Here is a 12,999-nt window from a genome sequence, read left to right as displayed (position 1 = left end):
GAAGGAAGGAAGGAAGGAAGGAAGGGAGGGAAAGGAAAGAGAGAGAGAGAGAAAGAAAAAGAAAGAAGAAAGTTCATTTTTATTTCAGCTCATGATATCAAAGAGTTCAGTTCATAATTCTTTGTTCCGTGAGTGTGATCAGAACATACAGCAAGGGAAGTGTGTGGTAGGGACGTTTCTTTACTGCTTAGCAGACTGGAAGCAAAGACAGGGGAAATACAGAGGAAATTGTAGCCAGATATAGCCCAGAGGATATACACCCATGATTACCTCCTCTAACTAGATCCTACTTTCTTCCTTTTACCATCTCCTAACAATGCCAACATGTTATGAATACATTCATAAGTACAAAGGTTTGATCCATTCATTAGTCGGAGCCCTCAGGAACCAAGTATCTCTGGAAATACAATCATAGATACATCCAAGGTGTACTTTTCTCATCCCCTAAGCATTCCTTAATCAAATCAAGCTAACATTAAAAATTAGCTTTTAAAGGTACCATGAGACCTTTGCCCCAGTTCAGCTCACTCACTCACTTCTAAGAAGCCAGCCAGCTTCTACAAGATGGCTTCAGACATCACCTGGAGTAATCAGAAACTGCATCCTGCCAAGAGGAGCTAAAGCATTTATACCTACACACGAATGTGTCACAGAACCAAGTGTGGGCAAGAATTAGGAGCTCTTAGGAGGGCCAAATGCTGTGTGCCGTGCAATTGGCCTACAACTAATAAGCTGAAGAGTCCCAAAAATCCCCTAAGATAGACCCTAGAAGCATTCTCATGCATAGGCCAGGCAAATGGTCTCAAGGACTCTCAAGGGCAACACTGAGTAGACAAACCTTTGTAAGAATGAAAAATTGAAAACAGCTTAAAACCCAAGAAGAAAAGGTTAACTATATTGTGTATATTTATGAAGCAGACAATAAATGAGTGGCAAACAGCAACATGGAGAGATTTCAACAAAAACACAGTGCTAAATATAAAAAGCAAGTTTTGAGAGGAAATTATTATATATGTAAAGGTTTCCAATGTGCAAACCATAATAAAAACAAGGAGTAAAGCCAGCACTTGATCTATAATCAGAAAAGTCAAAGTAATGCTCACAATCAGGAGGAGGTGGAGGGGAAATTGAATTAGGAAGGGATAATGAAAGTTAAAACTGTTAAAGAAATCTAAAAGAATCTTAGTAAGATGTTGGGTTGGCCTACAAACACAAACATTGTATTTTCTGGCTAAGAAAAGTGTGTTCTTAGTTGTTACTAGAAGCCAGCAATACTGGCTACTAGGATATGTAAATGTCATTTCCTAACCAACCTTTAAAAGTAAGAAAAGTTGCCCCTTGGGAAGGTGACCTTCTCCAGCCTAATAGGTGAGTTAGGAATGTGGCTTTTCGCATGATAAAGAGCTGGTAGCAGAAGCTAGGGCAGGGAGTAAGGGCAGGACTTTTCTGACAGAGGGAGCAGGGAGCTGCAGGCAGAAGTGGACAGGCATGAAAGAAGGCACAGAAGGAAGACCTGAGGGTAGCTGGAAAGAGGCAATGAGAACCACACTGAGAAAGGCAATGACAGAAATCTGGTTAAGTTAGAAGCTAGCTGAGAGACTGCCCCAGCAAAAGGCCAACAGCCTTAATTAAACCTTAAGCAGGACCCGAGAAAGCCCCACAATAGCAAAATATTAAGGTCTGTCAAAACTTAGTAATATGTCCACAGATGTATGTTATATCAACCTTTGTCTGAATGCATGAAATATTTCATTAGTTTTACTAGGTCTCCTTGTTTGAGTATGTATGTATGTGTACATGCATGAGTGAGTGTGTGTACATGTGGAAGCCAGACATCGCGTGTCTTTTCCAACTGCTCTATGCCTTCTTTTTAGACTTTGTCTCTGAACTAGTAGCTTGACAATTTGCTAGATCAGCCGCCCATCAAGCCCAGTGATCCTCCCGTCTCTAGCTTCCCAGGGCTGGAAGGGCTCCAGATTTGCACCTTGTGACTGAATTCTTCTGTGGGTGCTAGAATCCTAACTCAGGTCTTCAAGACTGTATAGCAGGCCTTTTGTTACCTGGGCCATATCCTCCTCGGCCCCTTATAAAATCACTTTAATAACTTTATTGAAGTATCATTTAAGTGCATATATTAAAGTAAATAATTAAATCAGTTTTATACCCTTGAAATAATCAAACCAAGAAAATAATAGACTTATAGAACACTCTATAGAATTTCCTTATACTCCAACGTATCTTTGTCATTACACATTCATTCTGTTTGAAATCCCTATAAGTTAGTTTGCATTTTATAAAACATATTTAAATAGAATCAGTCTGTATGAACTCTTTTTTGAATGGCTTTTCCCACTTTGCATTAACTATGTTGACATCGTCATTGTTGTATCAATAGTCCATTCCTTTTTAGTTCTAAATAATATTCTATTATGTAGATATACCACCGTAATTGTTAATCATCATTATCAACTACATAGAATTTAGAATCTTCATGGAAACATAACACTAGCTGTGTTTATAAGTGTATTTACAAGAAGAGTGAAAGAGCAGGGAAGGTGTCCAAGGTTGCGGTCCCAGACTCAATTAGAAAGAGGAGGAGAGAGAAAGAGAGAATGAGAGAAAGGAAACAGCACTAGGATTTTCCTCTTTCTGCTTTCTGACTAGGGAAGCAAGGTGACCAGCTGTCACTATGCCTTTCCTGCCATGATGGACTGTGTGCCCCCAAACCATGAGCCAAAACAAACCTGTTTCCCTTAAGTTGCTAGGTGTTTAGTCACAGCAAGGTAATCACTATTCCTATGATTTATTTATTTACTGTTGTATTAAGTTCAGATTTGAAAATTCATCACAAATTTGAGATACTGGTCCTTTACCAGGCATATGATTTACCCCTCCCCATCTGAAGAAGACAATTTAGTAGTTTGTTATTTTGTAAAATTTTAACCTAATTTGTGGCAAGAATATTCTCTCTCTCTATCTATCTATCTATCTCTCAAGCTCTCTCTCTCTCTCTTTCCCCTGTAAGTTCTCCAGTTCTCAGGTCTGCACTATACTCTATGATCTGTTTGTGAGGTGACTTTGCACATGGTGGCCCTATGGGCTGAAGATCCTCTCTAGTTGGTTGACAAACCTCCAGCTGTTCAACTGTCAGAATTTACACTTTTGTTGAGTACCAGCTACCACTTGGCTCTATTTCTAGATTTTCTGTTCTTTTCCAGTGACAGTTTTGTCTTTACCAACACTATACTACCTTAATTCTTACAATTTTCATGTAAGTTTTGAGGTCAGGTTGCATAAGTGTTCAAACTTAATATTTTTAAAAAACCAAGGTGGTTTTGTCAATCCTAGGGGGTTTTATTGTTTTGTTTTTGTCTTTGCATTTTCCTGTGATATTTAGAATTAGCTTGTCAATTTCTTCAAACAATTAAAGCCAACTCTTATTTTGATTGTATTTTAATTGGGATTGCATCGTATCTTGGTAAGACTGAAATCTTTTATTTTTCCCTTCATTTTTACTGAGTGGTGTTTTACATAGTACAGGCTGGCCCCCAACTTACTATGTAGCAGAGGCTGACTGTGAGTATTTGATTTTCCTACTTCAACCTACTGAGTGCTGGGATTACAAGTGACCTGACCACACTAGGTGGGGTACTCAGGGAATTGAACCCAGGGCTTGGTGCATGAGAGGGGAACATCCCTCACCCCAGAAGTGATATCTTAATAACATTCACTCTTCTGATTGATGAGGCAATCTGTTATTCAGGTCTTCTGTAACTCTTTTCAGTAGTGCTTTGTAGTTTTCAGTGTACATGTGAAATTTATTTCTAAGTCATATTTTTGATACTAATGAAAATGATTTTGTTGAGGGGGTCCACTTTTCAGTTGCTTGTGAAACCTTTATAAACTCACTTCTTATAGCTTGTCTGTGAAAGTCTTTTTTTTTTTTTTTAATGTGGCTGCTATTAGTTACTTTTGTAATATAAATCAGGTTCCATGGGTTTATGTGTTAAGCCTGTGTCTAGCTGGTAGCACTATTTGGAGGCAGATGAAAACCTTGGGTGGCAAGACCTCGTAGGAGGCAGTAGGTCACTGAGGGAGGACCCTTAAGGGAATATTACCCTTGGCCCCTTCCTGCTGCTTTGTCCTGTCTGTCACGGTCCAAGCTGCCTCTCTCCAAGCCTTCTTAGCCATGGCGAACTGGAATGTCTGCAGCGCTCCGCCTTTCCCCCTTAACCTTCCCCCGTAAGCTCTTCCTGGTAGGTGTTTGGTCACAGTGATAGCAAAACTGACAGATCTACCCTGCATTTCTCTCCTTCCCCGTGGCACTGGCTAGAACCCCAGTACAACAGCGTGGAAGCACTGGGTGGACGTCTTAGCCTCAACCTTGATCAGCCTGTTCTAAGCTTGTCCCTCCTAACGCTCACAAGCTGGCACTCAGGCTTCCTCTCACCTGAACACTTCCTTTAAGCCTCTTGAACTCTGACTTTGCATGTCAGCTGCCCCCTTCTGCTGCCTCTTATTCAGCACAGAGGTCACCCTCCTTGGTCTTTCCTGGTCTTGCCTAGGACACAGTGGCTCCTGTCTGCCTTCCCCTTTGCTCTGATCCTGTAAAGCCTTGAGGGTAGACTTCTTCAGGATGGGAAGGAAGGGGAAGGTTAGAGAAGAGGACAAGCTAGTTCAGTAGGTTAGTATGCTTTGCTTTCTGCTCTTTCAGAAGAACTGAGTGCAGTTCCCAGCACCTACTCTCTCTCTCTCTCTCTCTCTCTCTCTCAAATAATACATTTTAAAAAATCCTGGCTCTGATATGATGTAAAAAATAACAAAGCAGTTTTGATCTTAAAATATTCCAAGAATGGGACCAAGGGACATCTTGATGGTAACCCTTTAGCCACTCTTAATTACCTGAGGTATCTGTGTAACCTTTGAACCTAGGAGGAAGGAGACTTCCTGTCACCTTAGGAAGAAGAAAATAGTATTCATACTGACTTAAAGAAAAAAATCTAAATGTATTCTTTCTTAACCACCATGATTAAAAATTCATATTTGCTACAAATGGAATAAGGACTTAGGAAGCAGAAAGTTGGGAGGTGACACTAGACACCAGAGGAAGGCAATTAAATGCAGGACTGATACTGCAGAGAAAGGTTAGCACTGCGGGTTTGGGGTTTGAACACTGGCCTGGGCTAACAGTTAAAGCCCCACAAATAGAAGAGATTCCCCAAAGGAGAGGGAGACAAGAAGCAGTCGTGGGCATTGACCTTTGCCTGTAACATGGGCAGTTGGTGTGAGAGGGGAAAAGAGGACTCCATGACCAGCCTGGTGGTTATTGTGACCAGCCTATTTCAACCATCAGGAAAGCCCAGGGAGCACTGTGAGGAAAATAGCATCCATGCTTTAGACATGAAAGCAAAATAAAGCTGAGAAGCCATTAGACCCGGCAACTAAGCGCCTACCTGCGCCCTGAGAGGTGCAATTTCAGTAAAACAGTGACGATCAGATTACACTTCAGACCCTCTAGGAGGGAGTCAGGTGAAGTTGTCTTTGATTCAGGTTAAACCATCCTATAAATTTAACACCAAGAAGTATTGAGCAGTAGTTTCGGGGTAGTTGTGGTAAGGGGTATAGGGTGTAAGCAGAAGGGCTTTCTATGGGGGAGAACATAGGTATAGGTTTAATGATAATCACCTTTTGTGTTCTCAACTATTACTACTGCAAAACATTGGTTATAATTCAGGAGCCTTATTTTTAGGTCACTAATCCACCCACTTAGTGTAAAGAACAAAGACATTTGCATTTAAAATGTAAATTTCCAAACAAATGTTTTCAAGTCCTTTGTACAAATGGAAAACATGGCTCTTTTCAGTCAGGCTCTTGGCACCTTTGACTCACTAACTGCTAACATCAGGTGTGTGTTGCGGGGAGGATTTGAGTTGGAGAACTGGGCAGAGCGGCTCCGTTGGTCAGTGAGGTGGGGCAAGAGGAGAAGACCTCTCAGGAGAACCTTGGAAAGGCTCTGCCTAGTTCCTCCAGTTGCACTGTGAGAGAACACAGTGCACCAGTGTTCCCTCCACACAGCACGGCAAGCTGTATGCCCAAGATGATGTCAGCGATGCACCATGAAAGCAAACTAAAGAAAAATATGGGACGTGTGGGTAATGGACAATGCCCCGTCTCAGCCCTCACCAATTTAAAGCTGCTTTGGAGACACAACCCAACTAGAAGCTGGAAACAAGAGTAGGTGCCAACCCTTCCATCCCGTTGCCTAGGGGAGGAGGAGGAGGAGGAGGAGGAGGAGGAGGAGGAGGATGCTATAAAAAGCTGGAGTGGGTGGGGCTGGATACAGAAGAGCTTTATAACCTGCTCCTCCTTAAACACCGCCACATGCTGTGTGGTAGACTGGCATCACCACAAGGCTTTAGAAGATCAGGGTCCCAGGTCCTTTCCCCTGGTGACAAAACCAGATTGTGTACACCAGGAAACTTCTCAGTACAGGCCTTCTCAGTACTGTTGTTTCAGTGATCAGGTGAGATGATTGGGTGCGTTTCGAGGTTCTCTGGAGATCAGACAGCTGAGAGGCCAAACTCTTCCGACTGAAAGGAATGGTCGATTACTGAGACATCCATGCAGAATTTACAAGGCTTTGGGGGAGAAACGGAAAGGAAAAAGAAAACTGGAAGCTACAGAAATTAAGTATAAGAATGAAGCATAAATCATATCATTATAGTCACATTGGCAGCATCTGTGTGCTAAGAGTCTATTCAACACTAAAAGGCTAGACCCAGAACAATAACAAATTATGCTAAAGCCAAGGCCAGAAAATGCCCTGAATTCCTAAGTGAAGACAGTTTCAATGGGGCATTAGGGCTGTGGAAGAGGGAAGGGCCAGGCTTTTTGCTTTACTTGGAAGTTGAGCCTATGCATATTCTATAAGCCCATCTCATGGAGTCTTCCTTTTTATGCTATGAATTTCCCTATACAGTTGTTAGCTCGCCATCACTGTTGTGGAATACGTGAAACAATCCAATTGTAAGGAGGGATGGTTAGTTTGGCTCATGGATTCAGAGATCTTGGTCTACGGTCAATAAATAGACCCTGTTACTCTGGTCCCTCTGCTAAGGCAGTACGCCATGGTGGGGGCATGGGGCAGAAGGAATTGCTTTCCTCCCTGTGGCTGCGAAGCAAAGAGAAAGAATGAAGGGGCTGGTGCCCCACAGCTCCTCTAAGCATGCAGCCCCAGGGACCTAATAGATGCCCACCTCTTAAAGATTCCACAATCCCCCAGATAAAGTCATGGGCTGAAAACCAAGACTTCAACAGAATGTTCCAGATGTAAATGATAGCAAGGACATGGCTGTCACTGAAAATACTTTCTTCATGACTCTGGGTCTTACCTGTCAGAGGGGCATAGACTGATAGATGTATGTGGGGTCCTTTAGAACTCATCCCTCTCTGTCCTTTCCTTGGCAGCCTCCCTCTTCCAGGCTGGGTTCTCTTTCTCCTGCCTTCATTGCTCCAGGCAGCCCTGCATGACCTTCCCACACATCGCAGTCACAGCTGGTCCCACCTACTCACCCCCCCTTCCCACCCCACAACGTGTCTGTGGCCTCCCTACTCTCTCCAGTTCCATTTTCGGATCCTCCTCATTCCATCCAACATCCATCCTTCTCTCCTCCAAGCAAACAGACCACATGGATAGAAAAAGGTTGGCCACCTATGGTTGACCTAGCTTGTTAGTTTTGTGACTGTCAAGACGAAATACAGGAGTGAGGAACATAGTAAGAATTCATCCAAAAATAATAACTCCTATTGCCAAGTTCCCAGCTACATCTCCCAGGGAGAGGGAAACACCTCTCTGTGTTCACAGCCTTCAGTCTTCACTAGGAACTTCAGGTTGACTGCCTCTAAGTAAAAGCAAGCTAGGGCTTTTAGGAGTGTGTTAGTCAGCTTATCATCACTGTGGGAAAATACCTGAAACAATCAGCGTATAAGGAGGGAAGGTTTAGTTTGGTTTTCTCAGCTCTAACACAAGTTGTGTGGTCACCAGAAGGGAAGGAGAATGTTTGATTGACATCGTATAGCTCTCCATTAAAAAAAGATGCAGAGGAAACTGCTCAACGAGTGAGTCACAAACTTCATCAGTTCTTTTTAAACACTGGGAGTATGGCATGGAGTGAAATTCAACCCTATATGCTGTGCTCCAGTGCATGCTTATTTTGAGCCACTAAACCCCACAAGCCCAGCCTGGAGATGGAAACTGGACTCCAAGCTGCAGCAAGTCTCCCTGCTTTCTTTGGGAGTGAGCCAGAAAGAGATAAAGGAAGTGTTGTCTCAGGGCAGCAGTAAACAGGCAAGGGACCAGAGGGCTTTTAATAAAACAGACCTTTATTGGGACTAAAATGACCCTAGGTTGACCCCACCCTAAATCCTGACAATGTCCAACTACAGGAATTTAAAGGAACAGAAAGAAGGCATCACATCCCTGCACACAGAGCAGGAAGCAGCCGGAACCTACAAGCAAGGAATGCATACAGACATCTCCGGCATTGCAGCCCAAACAGTCCTCAGTCCAGACACTGATGCATTTCTGCCTCAAATTTCTATCCTGTGACTCACATAGAAGACCTTAAGACAATAAAATAGCCCAAGAACCTGAAATAGGTCCTCCTCTTCTCCTCCACCATCAGGGTGAGCTTCCTTGGGCATTTCTTTCTTCCTTCATTAGCCAGGCATGAATAGTAACATTGCCTGGGCTAAGGAACTCATCTTTGTCACTGGTAAATAAAAAAAAAGAAAAGAAATGAGCCACATTCATTGAAAAGCACACCAACAGTTCATTGATCAACATACCGTGCCACAGCCTCTCTCTGAAATTAAAAACTCTTTCAATGACACAGAATGGAAAAGGCATCGTAGGAAAAATATTTCTTAGACAGGATTGTCATTAAAGTGTGCCAAAAATAGAAGTGTTTTTATTTAGGCATCCGTACTCCTCCAGCCTCCCCCTTCCCAGCAGCCCTGGCAGACAGCAAGGCTGTGCACAGGGAAATCACCAGAAATAGAGAAACGGGCTCCATCCGTTTAAACTTGAGACACTTCAAAAGCAGACCTGTAAGTAAGGCCCAGGTAAGGTGTGCCTCACCCGCCCAATGCAAGTGATAACTAAACAGGGGACACAGCCAGATTAAAAATTCACTGGTTAGTAATCTCCAGGAGAAGTGTAATTTTTTTTCTATTTTAATTGGCCCCACTGCCAGTCTTTTAAATCAGTCCCTCCATCTCTTATACCTCACAAAGAACCAGAATTGGTCTCTAGCTCTGAGCACCTACTTTGTGGGGACAGAACTGGCTTTCAGAATTTGAAAACTCATCTTGAAGGCCAGGGGTGTTAGATTTTTGAAGTACAAAAGGGTGACTGGTTTTTGGTTGGTTTGGTTTTGGTTTTGGTTTTGGTTGGTTGGTTTGATTTTGAACTTTTTATCTGAATTTTTAAGCTATTTCATCACATGCATGTTCATTATTAAAAATTGAAAATTTGGGGAGCTGGCTCAGCTAATAGAGCATTTCCCACAGAAGCATGAGGATGTGCATTCATATCCACTACCCCTCCCCATACACACATAAACATCAGGCACAACTGCATATACTTGCATTCCCAGTGCGGGAGGAAGCAGGAGGAGCCCTGGGGCTTGCTGACCAGCCAGTGTAGCAGAAGTATTGAGCCCCATATTCAACGAGAAACCTTGCCTCAAAAAAGGTAGGAGAGAGCGATTGAGGACACTCAATGCCAACCTCTGGCCTGCACGCACGTGAATACAAGCACAGATTTACATTTTTTTGAAGATCACAAAAAACAGTATCATCTAAATACACAATTAAACTGGCCATCAGCATGACTGGAGTATGTTCTGTGTACAAAGACCATGACTTTTAGACTTTTAGACTTTGAATGTCTCTGCATGAGGTCTGTGTGCTTGCCACTCTGAGTTCTTAGCTATCTCTTTAGACTCTAGCTCACAATTGGATACCACATGACCCCACCATTGTCCAATCTGTATGTTTCTCTCTTTCTTTCTTTCTTTCTTTCTTTCTTTCTTTCTTTCTTTCTTTCTTTCTTTCTTTCTTTCTCTCTCTCTCTCTCTCTCTCTCTCTCTCTCTCTCTCTCTCTTTCCAAACCTATATTGTCCTCTGGTTTTTCCAGCCACCTCATCTACCTCTGCCAATACTGCTCTGCTGTCAACCCCTGATCTGCTTTCAAACCCATCTTTCAAGGCTGAATAGAGGCATCACCTCCTTAAAGTGTCTGTTGCTCACTACGGCCAACTTTGCTGAGATAGAAAAAGCTAGGACCCTGGCAACAGCCAGGCCCATGTTCAAATCTTAGTTCTTTCTTGTATCAGGTATGAGTATCCAGTTAGTTATCTTAATTATCTTGATGTCTTTGAAGCTCCATCTAGTGATTTAAGTAAAAATGATTCAGGTGGACAGCAAAGGCTTGTCGTGAATATATATATATAACTATGAATGTGTTTGTGTATATAAGTGATTTGCAGAAAAGCCATGCTATTATGTTTGTGTGCTTTCTGCTTCAATAGAAAACGCCATGGCAATTTCCTCATTTGTCCTTTAGTGAAGTATTTGAGTCTTTGTCTTCATGAGTCTCCTTTGTACACATCGCTGTGTACCCCAGCTATCCCCCTTCTTGGCACCCAGTGGAGGCTGATTCACTCCATGTGCGTTCAAACTGCCTGTTCTGCCTTAATGAAACTAACCACTGTTAGTTCTCCATGGGAGAAGCAGACTGGAAAACCTTACCAAGTCGTGTGATTTTAGATTCCTTTTCTCATATCTAGATTTTTTTGCCCACATTATTTGGATTTTAATCCCCTAAATCGTGATATACAGATAATACTAGTAATTTGTTGCTTATGAGTATGTGCATATGTGTGTATGTGTGTGTGTGTGTGTGTAATTTTTCCTTATAGTTACAGAGTATTTCCTATGTACCAAACACAAGGCTACTCCATAGATTTCTTATTAACCCTCATAACAGACACCATTTTAGTCTTCCTTTTAAAGATGAGAAAATGAAGGCTTGATTGAACCCTTGCAGCAGGCATGTGATGAGCTTGAATGTAAACCCAGAAAATCTATTTCGAGAGACCAAGATACTTAGTGCCACCCGGCACAGCCTCTAACTTTCTATCTCTGAATAAACCATAAAGCAAAAGGCAAATGGAGTTACTCCAACCAGGTACCATTTCATAGACACTATGACCTAACCCGTGCGGTGTTTTGACTGGCTAGCTTGAGAGCCCATGTGTAAGCCTGTGTGTAATTAAGAGTGATTGACAGATGTTTTGCAGCCCACCAGGTAGGTCTCCTGGGAAGCCCTTCTTACCTCTCTGCTAGATCCAGGTGTAACCTGCCAAGAGAAACATTGCTAAGACTCAGGATCTGCACCAGCATGGGGCACCCTAAGATCTACTCAGAAGCAGAGGAAGAGGAAGCCTGCCGCAGAGTCTTGGCTCAGCCGGTGATGCCAAGAAATTTGGTTCTGAAAACGATTCAGCATTTAGAACAGAACCAGTGGAAGCACCCATAGGTCCGCAGCAGCAGCCTCAGACCTGAGGATCGTGCAGCCACCATAGGGCCCTGCAGAGCCTCTCTGCAACACAGGCTCCAGGCAGAGCCTCTGCCAGCATGGTGTTCAAGGTCCGGGGCCACAGGACACCACTGTCATCTCAGCAGTGCTCTCTGAACTCAAGTGCAAGCAAGTCATCTGGGGACCTTGTTTAGAACACAAATTCTGATTCTGACTCAGCACCCCGGAATTGTCACAGTCCGTATTTCTAAAAGCTCCTGGAGGACCCACAGAGCCACAAGGGCTTAACAGAATACCAGCCATGGGAAGAGATTTACATGAGATGTTCTATTTCTCCACAGAGGACCTGTTAAAGCCCATAATGTGCTAGGCTGTGCTGTAAATCTTTTTTTTTTTTTATCTTCTTTAGGTGTACAGATTTTACTGTGTTTACCCTATATTGTATGACTAATATCCACTTATAAGTGAGTATATACCATGTGTGTCTTTCTGCTTCTGAGATATATCACTCAGGATGATCTTTTCTAGATCCCACCATTTGCCTGAAAATTTCATGATTTCCTTGTTTTAATTGCTGAGTAGTATTCCATTGTGTAAATGTACCACAATTTCTAGAAGGAGAACCCTGAATAAGATGCTCAGTCCTCATTCAGAAAGGCAAATGGGATGGACATCAGAAGAGGAAGAAAACAGGGAACAGGACAGGAGCCTACCACAGAGGAACTCTGAAATACTATACCCTGCAAGGTATCAAAAGATATGCTTAAACTCATAGCCAAACTTTAGGCAGAGTGCAGGGAATCTTATGAAAGAAGGGAGAAATAGAAAGATCTGGAGGTGGCAGGAGCTCCACAAGGAAAGCAAAAAACAACAAACAAACAAACAAACAACCCCCCCCCACACACACACACAAAATCTGGGCACAGGGGTTCTTTCTGAGACTGATACTCCAACCAAGGACCATTCATGGAAATAACCTAGAACCCCCACACAGATGTAGCCCGTGCCAGCTCAGTGTCTAAGTAGGTTTCCTAGTAATGGGAACAGGGACTGTCTCTGGCATGAACTCAGTGGCTGGCTCTTTGATCACCTCCCCCTAAGGAGGTACAGCCTTACCAGGCCACAGAAGAAGACAATGCAGCCAGTCCTGATGAGAACTGATAGACTAGGATCAGAGGGAAGGGAAGGAGGACCTCCCTTATCAGTGGACTTAGGGAGGGGCATGGGAGGAGATGAGGGAGGGTGTGCCTGGGAGGAGTCTAGGGAGGGGACTACAGCTGGAATACAAAGTGAATAAACTGTAATTAATAAAACAATAAATAAATTTTTAAAAATATTTTTTATTCCAAGATCTATCTATCTATCTATCTATCTATCTATCTATCTATCTATCTATC

This window comes from Psammomys obesus, unplaced genomic scaffold (assembly GCF_907164565.1).
Source record: "Psammomys obesus unplaced genomic scaffold, mPsaObe1.curated_primary_1811, whole genome shotgun sequence".
NCBI lineage: Eukaryota > Metazoa > Chordata > Mammalia > Rodentia > Muridae > Psammomys > Psammomys obesus.
The sequence above is the reverse complement of the archived record's forward strand: the minus strand, read 5'-3'. Positions refer to the sequence as shown.